We start from the raw sequence: 14,024 nt of genomic DNA on the forward strand, positions 1-14,024 counted from the left end.
ATGTCTAAATATTAACACATTCAATTATTTTAACTTCATTTTGAACTATTTGACTTGAGTGCAACAATGACACTTTATCGACTTCAGTAGAGCTGCTTTAGAGCTGAAATCAAAGCAATTACAAGATTAAATATATCTTTATTCTTGTGAAGCTGCTTTGAAACACTTGCATTGATTTAGAAATACATATGAACTGAGTTGACTAAATACATTAAAGTACTACTACTACTAAATATATCTTTATTCCAATTATATATATATAAAAAAAATTAGGGTAATGGTTCACATCTATATTTTATAATTTGATGTGCACAAAACCTTTAAAACAGCAGCATCATTTAGACACACAAAACCAAGAATCCTACAACTCCTACCCATAACGTAGCTTTGATTGTCACGCAGTTGTTGCATTCATATGCAGATTCTAAAGTGTGTTTTTTTGTTGTTGTTGTTGTGTGATCGATGTTTAACAACTGTCATAACAGCCTGATCAAAGCACTTAATTTATTCTTTTTTGCTCTAGTGTGTTATTATAACATTGTTTTGGTAAGAGGAGAAATTTTCTGATAAAACCAAAGTGAATTCAGGTCTAATGAGCTAGTTGCAGCAGTGAATTTATAACAGCTAGAGGGCGTTGTCAGGTACAACGTGGAAAAAAGTGCCTAGCAGCGAGTGACTCATCTAAAACCCCTCAGCTGTTGTAAATTCACTGTAAACCAATGGGCTTCACGGGATTATTACTTTATAAAACGGTTATGCCACATAATGTAGTAAGGTTTCACAGAATAAAACAAGAGCAAACAAAGTATAATGATATTAATAAAAACAGTATTCTTCCACCAAACAATGTAGTTCCTCAGAAACAGTTGTGATTCCAGCAAAGTGTTTGCCGAGCAACACACAGAAGTAAACAAAGGTGTATGTTTGTAGTGTAGTTTACAACAGCTTTTGAACGGGGCTCAGCCAATCAGAATCTCAAGGAGCGGAAAACATCTGTTATCTGTAATTTAATTTAATTTTGTTTTTGTTATTTGATTAGCAGAATAAAATATACTATACTTATTTTGTTTTGCCTTTATCTTTTTTTAGCTACACCAATGCATTTAAAAACACATTTACAGCAGTCAAAGAAAAGTTCATGTTAAAAAGTCAAGGGTCAAGAACCCAACAAAAGCAAACACTGATCTCCATCATGGTGGTGTCAAAAAACAACATCATCTAAACCTCTGTTCATCCTCAATAAGCTCTTCTGTAGACGTCTGACAGAAATAGCGTCAGTCACTGAGTGTTGAAGTTTCCTCAATAAGCTCTTCTGTAGACGTCTGACAGAAATAGCTTTTGTGACTGTGTTGTGGTTGTTTGTGAGCTCTTTGAAGTTTGTTATTTTGTTTTTTTTTGTTTTGTGGTTGTTTTCTTCAATAAGATTGATGTAATGGAAAATTATTCTATTACTTATTCTTATTATATTTATATGGTTCTTATTAGATTCTGATATAAGTAGTCATACTTAGTTATGCTTCCTTAATGGGAATCCAGGTGTATTAAAATACATATATTTTTGTTTGTTTTTAAAACAATAATGTCCTATTGACCTGGATTTTTAAAAAAATAGAATTGGTTTAATGACATCTTTATCTATTTTTACTGAAGAAAAACTCATAATTTTTAATATTGTTTCATAACTGAGATTGGTTGTTTTTGATTAAATCCTATATCTTTTTGTTTAGATTAAAAAATACGCTATTTACATTATTGAGACTTTTCTTCAACAAGAAAAAATAGACTTCTGTGCCAGGTTGTTATAAACTAAAAATAGTTTCATAGATATTTAGCAAATAGTGTTTAGCGGCAAGTTGTGATTTTGTCATTGGTCAAGTTTATAAAATATAGCTATAGAACCTTTACCCGTATGTTTTTTTTTTGTTTTATTGGATGAATGACAACATTTTCAGAAAATTGTGTAGCAACGAATCTTTAGCCATCACATTTCCTTTCAATAAAGAAATTATGGATTTGAATCTGTGTGTAATTCAAATCATACAACATAGGGGTACAATAGATATAAAACATGTATGATACAACAAATTTATTGTGAAATCAGCAAAGAGGACACATTTCAATAAAAACAATAATGTCAATTAGGCAGCACTGTCAATTAGCCTAAAAACTCATGCATTCTTAAAATTGCCAATGTGGCCAGACTAAGGACAATGATTTTAAAACAATGATACAATGTTTTTTTTTTTTAAATTTATTTATTTATTTATTGTTTTTATTTTAGTTACAATTAAACCACTTTGATTAAAAAATAACACAATATATTTACATTTACATGTAATTATTTAGCAGACAGTTTTCTCCAAAGCGACTATCCAATATCTTTGTCTTGATATTATTATATTACTTGACATTAACTTCACTTCTGCAGATAATATGAACCTTACAGACATTTAATCAGTAATTTTACAGTTTGATTAATATCCATCAGTGTTCAGCTAACTATCATGTGATTAAATACTGAAACATGATGAAAGATGAAAGCAGGAAGATGCAGAGCTGCAGGAGTAATGATTACTGAGTACTGACCGGTAAGATCCTCAGAGAGAAGTATAGTTTGATTAAATATGAATACTGTGTGATTGAAGGTGGGTTTGAATGTGTGTAGATGTGTGTTAGTTACAGGATCAGAGAATGACACTGTTCCTCTGTCATAGTCCAGATTCACTCTCACACGATCAAGATTCTGTTTAACGCGGTATGTTTATGGTGGAGGAAGTGTTTTTTCATGAATTATATTTTCACCAGACATCAGTGTTAAAGAAATACAATCCCTTCCTCTGGTTTGAAGCTGTAGTGACTCCGACAAACCAGGTTAAACTCTGTTTAAGCTCCACATCCCAGCAGTGTGTTCCAGTAAAACTCTGAACCCAGAACACAGAAACACTTGTTAAATCTCTCTGGATTATCAGGAAGAGGTTGTTTGTTCCCGCTGTCTCTCACACTGGTCAGATCATCAGACAGAACGAGAAGTGGATGAGCCGTGTTTGGATCCAGAATCACAGGAGCTGATGAGACACAATCAACAGATGCTGTTATTCTGATGTTCATGATGTTCATATCCACACTGCCTTGTTTTTGGTTGACTTGTTTTAATTCAGAAAAGAGCAGTGCACTGTGGAGTTTTTTTTGTTGCTTGCCAACCACCGAATCAGCTGTCTCTAAAATCTTTGGTTTGCTGTAAAGTAAACTGTCATATTAGCAGAAACTGTACAGACACATCTCTGGGTGACGCGCGACAGCAGCACGAGTTTCTCCTCCATCACTGCAGTCTCCGGACGATCCCAGCAACCACAAACAACAGAAGTCCCGCCTCTCCATTCATCCGATTGGACAATCGAAAAAACACAAATGACGTTGGGTGCTTTTTCTGCTCAGAGTTTATTTTTTTTTTACCCTCAGGTGCTCAGAGCACTCCTACAAAAACACGAAAACAGCACAAAACGCTTACTGCCAATAGAAAACAATTAAAAAAAGATTCCTTTCACTACGAAAAACACGTTCTGTCTGATTGGAGCCTAAGAGTGAACCACACACAGATGATTATGAATATGACACCCACCCTGTTGATCAAACACATCAGACATTTCCTCTGATCGCTGTCAGTCTGTGTGTGATTTATCAAGACTGAAAGTTACGTCAGAAACAGTGAGTGACACAAACTGAAAAGATATTCGATTTACATTGTCATTCATATTAAATTATAGTGAGAAGTTTTTAATACGAAATCATACCTTTGAACAGAACTTTAACTTTCAGTCTTGATAAATCACACACAGACTGACAGCGATCAGAGGAAATGTCTGATGTGTTTGATCAACAGGACGAGTGTCATATTCATAATCATCTGTGTGTGGTTCATAGGCTCCAATCAGACAGAAGGTGTTTTTCGTAGTGAAAGGAATCTTTTTTTAATTGTTTTCTATTGGCAATAAAATTATGTTAGCCTATTGTTAATAAAATTATGTAATTATGTTTTTTGTAAAATTATGTAATTTCAGTGTTTATCTTCATTAATGTAAATGTGTATATCGACATGAAAACAGAGTTTAAAATCATCGTATACTTCATTACTTTTCTCAATCCAGGAAGAAGAGTTTGTACGCATGGTCTAGAATGTCCTTACGGTGCGTACATATTTACGGAAGTTTATGTGCTTGGAAAATTGCATACGCATGTTTCTATGCCCATTTTGTGCGTACGCAATGTTTATAAATGAGACCCCTGGTTATTCACAAATAATGTTGAAATCTGTCCCCCCTCATGCGTCATTTCTACACTGTCAGAAATACTGACAGTACTGTAGGAGTCCATTTCTGTCCCCCAAGGTAAAATCTACACTAACTCAGAAATAATGTTGAAAGAATCCCATTTAAAAGAACATCCAGTTCGCGGTCTTTCTTTTGGCGGAGACAAAGTCATAGCACGGTTACTCAAGGTTCTTACAGGGCTTTCAACCGAGGATGTCCTTCAAAAAATATCAGAAGCAGGCATAGAAGTAACCCACGTCATGGACTTTCAGGCAAATGACACTTACTCAGTTGATGATCGTTTATATGTCACAGTTAGACATTGTGTTTAAAATGAAATGTTGTAAAATGTGAAAATGAAAAGGATTTAATAAATTCTGATTTTAATTCAGCGTGTGTGTGTAATATATATATCTATATATATATATATATATATATATATATATATATATATTATATATATATATTTCATTATAGTGAAAGATTGTACCCTGTCAAAGCCAATTTTGTACCCTTTTTGAAGGGTCAATTTTTGTACTTTTAAATTAAGATACAAAATTGTCACCACAGGTACAAAACTGGTCTCTTAAGGTACAAATCACAAGGGTAGAAATTTGTACCCTATGCCAAGGCCTTGAGGGTACAGCCCCAGTGACAAGTCATTGTAGCCCTAGAGGTACAATTATGTACTTTATTTTCTGAGAGTGTAGTTTGTGTGTGTGTGTGTGAGCTCAGATCTTCTGCAGTCAGACTCACTGTTCTGGACGATGTCCTGCATCTTCTTCCAGACTCTGAAGGGCAGGTTGCCCAAGTAACGCGGCACATGAATCAAAGCTCCAGAAGGCGTCTGTGGATCCGTCTGTGATGAGATCTGGACTCTGGAAGAACATTCAGGATCAGAACTGCAGTGGCTCTGGATCAGAAGCAGAGAGAGCAGCAGATCACTCACCTTTCCATTGTGACTGGAAACTCCTGCAGAACAAACACACCATTGATCATCAAGAACTCAATCAATCAATCATCAATCAATCAATCAATCAATGATCTGAAATCAGACCTTCAGAAAGCAGACGTCACTGGCTCTCATCATCTCCTCCATGTCTTTGATTGTGTGTGAAAGAGCTGAGATGTGTGTGTTCATCTCCTCCAGCTTCTCCTCCAGCTTCTGCTTCTTCTGCTCCTCTTCCTCTCTCAGTGCAGTGATTGTAGCTTCTTCTTCATCTCTGAGAAACTGATGAAGCTTCTCAAACTCCTCTTTAATCTGGCGCTCTGTGTGCTCAGCTTGAGACTGAAATCAAACCACATTCACTTCAATCATCTCAATCAACATCAACACATCACATCATTCAGATCTGAGAGAAACTCAGATGCAGACATATAACGATCCAGAAGCAGATCTCCGTGTGCTCAGCTTGCAAATAATCAGCTGGAGTCATTATATTAAATATATCAGATCATAACTGTATCTAGTGATCTGCAGCTGTAATGAAAATGACTCTGGATTCTGTTTCCTCACCTTGATGTGTTCAACTGTTTTCTCAAACTCTCCTTTCATTGCTTCATTGTGTTTCAGTTTCTCTTGTAATGATTTCAGTGCTGTATTGAGCTCCTCCTAGATCTCCTTTCATTGCTTCATTGTGCCAGATTACAGTGAAGAGAAGAAGAGAAGACGATACAGGGATATGATCATATAATGATTGCTTCATTGTGTTTCAGTTTCTCTTGTAATGATTTCAGTGCTGTATTAAGCTCCTCCTAGAATTAAAATCTACCATAAAACAAACACAACCTGAATGAACACAAAGTACAGTTTGTAAATGACAATATTTACTGATGCAAAAAAGTTATTCAATACAAACTGGGTCTGTGTGAAAATGTGTTTGCCCCCGTAGTTATTAATTCCCCAAATCTGTGAAACTGCATTGATAATGGAGCTCAGCTGGACTAAACACAAGCATCCTGATCAATCAAATCAACACTTAAATAGGTTAAAAAACGAATTTCTTTTACCTTATATGATGAAACCACTTCACTGATGGGTCTGAATTTATGATTGTCATGTTGTTTTGAATCTCTGCACACTAAACACACCGGCTGTTTGTCCTCCAGACAGAAGACTTTGAGTTTCTCACTGTGTAAACTGCAGATCTCCTCAGATCCTGATGAACAACTCTCCTCTCTCTCCTTCAGGAACGACTCGCACAAGTTTTTTAACACTAGATTAACAGGAGGATCATGTTTTGAGGATCTCCTGCAGACGGGACACTCCTGAGTTTCCTTGGTTCTCCAGAACTGCTGAAGACACTCTTTACAGAAACTGTGACTACATGATAAAAGAACAGGAGTCTTGAAGATTTCACAGCACACAGGACAAGAAAGCTCTTCTGCAGACACATTTAGAGAAGCCATGTTCACTGTTTGACCTCCAGCGATCTGAACTCTACTTTCACTTTCACAACAATGGTTTGAAAAATGAATCACCAAGAGAATCACAAAGATCTGCTTTCTATTCAGAAACAAATGACTCGAAAATCCTTCTGTAAAGTGTTTCTCTTCGTTCTTCACTGGTTGTTGATTCTTTACTGCTTTTGTCAGTAGAGAAGAGAGTGAGTTTGACAGAAAAGAGAAATAACACGTCAGTCTCTTCCTGGTAAGAGCTGTAAGAGGGTGGAGCTTATGATCATGTGACTGTGTTTAAACAAGTCAAAGAACAACATCAGGATTAGCAGAAAAACTTTAAAATATAATGTTATAAAACCTTGAAAAAAACAAAACAATGAAAATATACAAGTAAGGAATAATTGACTCCGGGACGTTGAATTATTAGAAAATAATGCACACCAAGACCGTTACACCGTTACACCCCGGGTGTGCAGTAATTTTTAATAATTCAACGGCCGGAGTCAATTATTCTGCTTATACTACGGTTACTACACTTCAAGACATTGATCAGATGATATATTTCATTTGTCTGGTTTTTGTACTTAAAACGCTATTGTGAGTAGGATTAATTTATTCCGCATCTTATCCAACACCTTTGATGCTAATTCCACAATGTCATTTTAGACCAGGGGTCGCCAACAGTGGAAAACTGTATACTGACATACATTTTGAGGTAATAACTTCTCATAGTCACACAGCCTGTGAGCTATAAATACTATTAAAGTGTGAGAATTAATTTGCACATACTGGCGCTTTAGATCAAAGCCTCAGCGGTCTAAGAGTGCTCGTCAATGTCAAATTGACTGAGATGGCCAATCAAATCAAAGTAGGCAGGGTTTACTGGTGACAGAAGCAGAGCGCGAAGCGTCAGTTTAACGTTAAAGAAAGCGAGGTAAGATATGAAGCTGTAAATCATTTAATATTAGTAAACTTTTAACAATACGTTTAGGATAGAAATGTTAAATGACCGACATCTATATCCAGTGATGCAAACTACTTAAATGTATATTTTTTTCTCAAATATGGCCATTTTGATAGCAAGAGAGAGAGAGATGTGTAAATTGTCTGCATCTGTCTCTCTCTACAAAAATATGAAGCCGAGTTTAGTTACTTAAAAAAAGCAATTTCTCTCTACAATTTTATTTGCTGAGAAATATAAGCGATTCAGCATCGATTAATAAAAGTCGCGTGGTAGCACTGACAACAAGTTTATGAGCTTCTGAATGTTACTTTTTGCACAGCGCGATCTCAGATCTTGTGCCAGTGGTGTGAGTGTGTGTGCGCTTGCGCACGCATCAATTAAAGCAGCGTGTTAATATAAAATGGCGATTAAACTGAATGGTTTTAATGGAGTCAGCTGTCTCAACCGTCCGTGGCTTGTGCACTGCAAACAATTACAAGCTTCATCACTGTGTCTGTCACATGACTCTGTTCCCCTTTCAGGCTTGAACTGATGGTCAAACTAAGGACATTATTAACTTTACATTTATTTTGAAAGATGAATGAAGCTCGTCCATTAGGGAAAAGGGGCGTTACATTTCCGACAAGGGAATTTTTTAGTCGGCCAATCACAATGCACTGGGTCAGTTGGCCAATCAGAGTAGACTGCGCTTGTCAGAAGTAGGGACTTTGTAGAAAACGATGCGTTTGATAATGTACAATATTTGAAAAATAATGTGTTTTTTGAAAATTAAAGCATGTCAACATATTCTGTTACACCAAATACACAAAATAATGATCTTTTAAAAAGCATCATATGACCCCTTTAAAAAAGGGGGGGTTGGCACAGTGGTTAACCAGAAAAATAAAAAATGGATCGTCAGGCCGAAAAGGTTACCAACCCCTGTTTTAGACCTACGGAGGCTTGAGCCATTGATAGCAGACTAATGCAGATATTAATGAAGTTATTAGACAGACAGGGGGGGGGGGGGGGAGAGAGAGAGAGAGAAAAGGTTCTCTGAGTTTATGTGTCTCTCAAAATTGTTTGGCAGCAGCGTCTATACTGACAGTGAAACTTTAAGTTCATTTTCTTCACAAACAGCGCTGTTACCTCGCTTGTGAGAAATATCATGTAGCTTTTAAAATAAAATTGCCATAGTAGCAATAACAATGTTAGGGTGTGTATGTTTCTGTACTGTAAGTTATGTATTTGCATCTGTGAGGGAGAGATAGAGCATGTGCTTTAACTATATAATAAATGTATGGTGGGTATGTTTATTTGATGTAGGTTATGTATAGGAGTCTCCTGCTGTGTGGGTAATTTATTTGTCTGGACATTGTTGTTGTTGTTTTTGTTTTTTTTTGTTTTTTATGATGTTTTTAGTCATTGGTGTAGATTTCATCAGTTGGGGGACAATAAACATAAAATTTCTCAAGAGAGATTTTTGAAGGGGACACAAATAATCCAGCTAAAATTGTACTTGTTAAGATTTGTGTACACAGTGGAAAGCCTTACTACTATTAGTGCAGCAGGGAGACCATACCAAATTAGACAACTTCAAGCTGTTGTGGTCGCACCGAGACAGAGCTCGTTTCCGTTGTAGATATTACAATCTGTCACAGTGTTGCCAGGTCCGCAGTTTTCCCATGGAATTGAGCTACTTTACACTGTTGCCGCTGGTTGAAGTGACCCCAATAACGTGTATTTTAGTCCCCGGAACATGATTTTTACCGGGGACCCCCACGAAATGTGGTTAGTTTGAGCTAGTTTTGGGTAGCAATTGGGAGGGTTTTGTTGTAAAAAAAAAAAAAAAAAAAAAAAAAATTAAACTGTTCCTGTGTCTGGTCATTCTGGTGAGCCAGGAGCGTTGCACAAGATCCCGGGCCCTATGCATAGGCAGTCCTGATTGGCCCCCATGCCCCCCATGAAAATATCCAGGTAAAATAAAATATATTCCAGACTTTTCAAGGGCCCTCTCTTCCTTTGGGGCCCTGGTGATCAGTACTGGTTTTACCCCCAGTCCTACGCCCCTGCTCAGAGCTCTGTAGCGTCGACCAGATGGCAACAGTTCAAAGAGGAAGTGTGCTGGATGTGAGGGGTCCAGAGTGATTTTGCCAGCCTTTTTGCTCACTCTGGATAAGTACAGTTCTTGGGGAAAAGGGAGGGTTGTACCGATGATTCTCTCAGCAGTCCGGACTACTCTCTGTAGTCTTCTGAGGTCAGATTTAGAAGCTGAGCTGAACCAGACAGTTACTGAGTAGAACTGTTTCAGCAGCTCCTGTGGCAGGTTAAACTTCCTCAGCTGGCGAAGGAAGTACAACCTCTGTTGGGCCTTTTTCACAATAGACTCAATGTGATTGTCCCACTTCAGGTCCTGAGAGATTGTGGTGCCCAGGAACCTGAATGACTCCACTGCAGTCACAGTGCTGTTCATGATGGTTAGTGGGGGGAGAGCAGGGGGGTTTCTTCTGAAGTCCACAATCATCTCCACTTTTTTGAGTGTGTTAAGCTCCAGGTTGTTGAGAGTGCACCAGACAGACAGCTCTTTAACCTCCTGTCTGTAAGCAGACTCGTCACTGTCCTGAATGAGGCAGATGAGTGTGGTGTTGTCTTTAGATGTGCAGTCGTTGGTGTACTGGGGCAAGAGCAATGGGGAGAGAACACAGCCCTGAGGAGCTCCAGTGCTGGTTATAAGGGTGCTGGATGTGTATTTTCCCAGCCTCACTAGCTGTTGCCTGTCTGTCAGGAAGCTGTTGATCCACTGACAGACGGAGGTGGGCACAGAGAGCTGAGTTAGTTTGGGCAGGAGGAGGTTTGGAATGATAGTGTTAAAGGCCGAGCTGAAGTCCACAAACAGGATTCTCACATAAGTCCGTGGTCTGTCTAGGTGTTGCAGAACATAATGCAGTCCAATGTTTACTGCATCGTCCACAGACCTGTTTGCTCTGTAGGTAAACTGCAGGGGGTCCAGTAAGGGTCCAGTAATGTCCTTCAGGTGGGCCAGCACCAGTTTTTCAAATGACTTCATGACCACAGACGTTAGAGCCACAGGCCTGTAGTCATTTAGTCCTGTAATTTTGGGTTTCTTTGGGATAGGGATGATGGTGGAGCATTTGAAACATGAAGGGACTTCGCACAGCTCCAGTGATCTGTTGAAGATCTGTGTGAAGATGGGGGCCAGCTGGTCAGCACAGGATTTCAGACAGGCTGGTGTAACACAGTCTGGGCCTGGTGGTTTTTCCTCTTCTGCTTGTGGAAGACCTGGCGCATCTTTGCTGATCTGAAGTGCAGGTGTGGGAGAGAGAGGAGTTGTGAATGGTGTGAATGGTTGTGTGGAGAGGTGTTCAGGGCAGGTGTGGGGTGTTTTTTCAAACCTGCAGTAAAACGCATTCAGATCGTCTGCCAGTTGTTGATTCTCCACAGTGCTGAGGAATGGTGTCTTGTAGTTGGTGATCTTTTTCAAGACCTTTCTACACTGATGCTGAGTCACTGGAGGTGAACTGAGGCCTTAGCTTTTCAGAATAATTCCTCTTTGCCGTTCTGATCTCCTTTTCCACTGTGTATTTGGCCTGTTTATACAAGACATTGTCCCCCTTCCTGTAAGCATCTTCTTTGGCCTGACGGAGTTGTCTGAGTTTTGCAGTGAACCATGGTTTGTCGTTGTTGTAAGTTAGATGAGTCCTGGTATGAATGAATGCACACGTTCATTTGAGGGAGGAGCAAGGAGACAGAGGGGACTTTACAATGATGCATCTTTATTTATTTACATGGAACCACGAAAACACACCAGGAAAACCGATAATGACGTTCAGATTGACAAAGAAACATTTGACAGACTATCCTTTAAATACCAGACATAACAAAAGAGTAAATTAAACACACCTGAAATCAAATCAAACACAGGTGGAAACTAATGAACTCAATGAAATAAACACTGGGACACAGACACAGGAAGCAAAACACAACACAAGCCTGACACGAACATCTAGTTAGCAAAGGATAATCAAGGTCATGATGCAATCTTTATTCCACGTTATTTTTATAAAAAATAAAAGCCTGTGATAATCTTCATTTGTAAATATAAATATTTTATATTGGAAAGAATCATGAAAAAACAATTACATTTCAGCAACATTTTTTTGCAGCAGTGTATTGCCGCGTTTCAACCGATTGTATTTGATGAAGATTTTTTTGAGGCTGTATTTTGTTCAGAGAGGGAATCCACAAACGGCACAGGGAACACATCGGAGAACCACAACAATCTGACGACATGAGACACCAGTTACTGCACATAAATAGACACAAACAATTGGTAGAAGCTGGTGCTGCTGATCAGCCATGATCACAAACCTCGCCCACAGACACACACCCACACACTACACAAGACAAGAGAGAGACAGAGAATTCATGAACCGTGACAGATACGGCAGTGAGGCAGCAAGTCAACTGCCTAAGTTTTCGGATGCAGCCTTGGCAAATAGTCTGGTGATGTAGTTCTGCACGCGTTTCTCAATACAAAATATGCAAATTTCGGACTTGCATGCTCGGTAGTTTGGACTTTGTGAGTTTGACTCGGGAGTGTGATCTCCTGCGGACGGAACAACGCAAGTCCGGTAATTCAGCAAACCGCAGCGTACTGGATAACATCAGTCAGCTCGCCTTGGCTACTTAAATTTTTCTCTCTGTATGTTTACAATAAGATAATATATGATATCAGCCACCACTGCCTCCTTTCGTTTTCATTTAAACATATTAATAGCCGCAGATATTCATAGATTAATTGAATACAGACCAAAGATTACCTGTTAGATTCACCCAAAACTAATTATATTTTATGTTTAGCCACTAAAGAGACATCAGAGCCTGCGGCACATATCAGAAGGTCTAGCTGAGTTGAGACTGCTCTCATCGGTAACATGAGCTCTGAGCTCCCGCTGATCGCGTGGAGCTGATCTTGTTGTATTTGGGTGTAGATGTTTTTTTGTTAGTCTCTGTCTTTATAAATAAACCACAGATTTGAGTTTTAAACAACTACATTCTCACCTGAAATACTTAAAAAATTTACATTTCAACAGTAATATTTTGAAAATGATCCAAATAAATGGTGGTTGAAATCACAATGCTGCTTGAACTCAACCAATCAGCATGCTCTGTGCCCAAGTCCCGCCCCCAAAAGTTCCGGAGCTTTGAAAAAGTACTACCTCGTGAGCAGGGACTTTCTGAGGAGCTTTTTTTTTTACCCAGAACTTTATTTAGATCCTGGTTCCTGCGGTGGAAACACACGGAGTACCAGCCCAAAGGTTTAGGTTAAAACCCATTTAGATGAAAGTTTAATGTTATATATCAATTTAGACAAGATAATCTGTTGATCCAGATGATGCACGTTTTGTATTTTTTTGTATTTTTAAATTATATTAAATTTATAGCAGATGTAAAGTGTATGTAGTATGTACCTCGTTGTAAACTCTATGTATTTTTACAGAGTCTCCACATTTCTACAGTCACCTTCAGAAAGTTGTGCTCATGTATGAGAGGGATTTGTAAGTGGTTAAAGTGGTGGAGTTACAACAACTTTAGAACTAAAAAATTAAAAAAATTTCTTTAAAACAGTGATGTTTCAGCCTCCAGACTTCAAGGTGTTCATCAGATATCAAGAGCTTTATACAGTTGCTGTGTTCGAAATCTCCCTCATACCCTCATTCACTCATTCACTATTCCCACATTTGTGTCAGTACTGTTTCACCTACATTAAATACATAAACTGACTGGTGTTAAAACTGACCCTTGTATGTAAGAATGAATGTGAAAAGATGACTCCCTTGTTCATGTTGATGTGTGTATCTGACCACACCAAACACACGCGGCTCACGAGACATGTGAGAGGAAACTATGAGTCTCATACCAAATGTATTCATATTTCCTGTAGTCTTAAAACATGGCATCATTTGATTGATGGACCTCAGAGAGAACTCTTTTATCTTTCAGAAAAGGCCATTCCGTTGAGATGGACTACTCTAGTGTAGAGAATACAGATTGATCTTGATCTTTCTAAGAGCTTGAACCCGGATCTACAAGATGTTCCTGATGACAAGACCATTCACAGCGGATCAGAAGCAGTGTGTGCTTTCTGTATTTTCATCATTATTTCATAATGTATTCTTTATGCAAACAGCCAATTCTATTGTATTGTTTATGTCTGACATTTGATTTGATATCACTACAGACTGTTTTATTCCTGTTCTAATATTCAAGTCTATTCCTGTGACTGTAACTCAAATCATTGTCACTGACTCATCATCATTCACGCTGAGAACAAACAAGGACGTCTGTCAGAC

General features: G+C 38.2%; 1 pseudogene; it reads right to left on the reverse strand.

The window, feature by feature from the left end:
* Positions 1-2,375: 2,375 nt before the first annotated feature.
* Positions 2,376-7,054, reverse strand: LOC109058171 (annotated as a pseudogene).
* Positions 7,055-14,024: the final 6,970 nt, after the last annotated feature.

The sequence above is a fragment of the Cyprinus carpio genome, chromosome A13 (assembly GCF_018340385.1).
Source record: "Cyprinus carpio isolate SPL01 chromosome A13, ASM1834038v1, whole genome shotgun sequence".
In the NCBI taxonomy this organism is placed as follows: domain Eukaryota; kingdom Metazoa; phylum Chordata; class Actinopteri; order Cypriniformes; family Cyprinidae; genus Cyprinus; species Cyprinus carpio.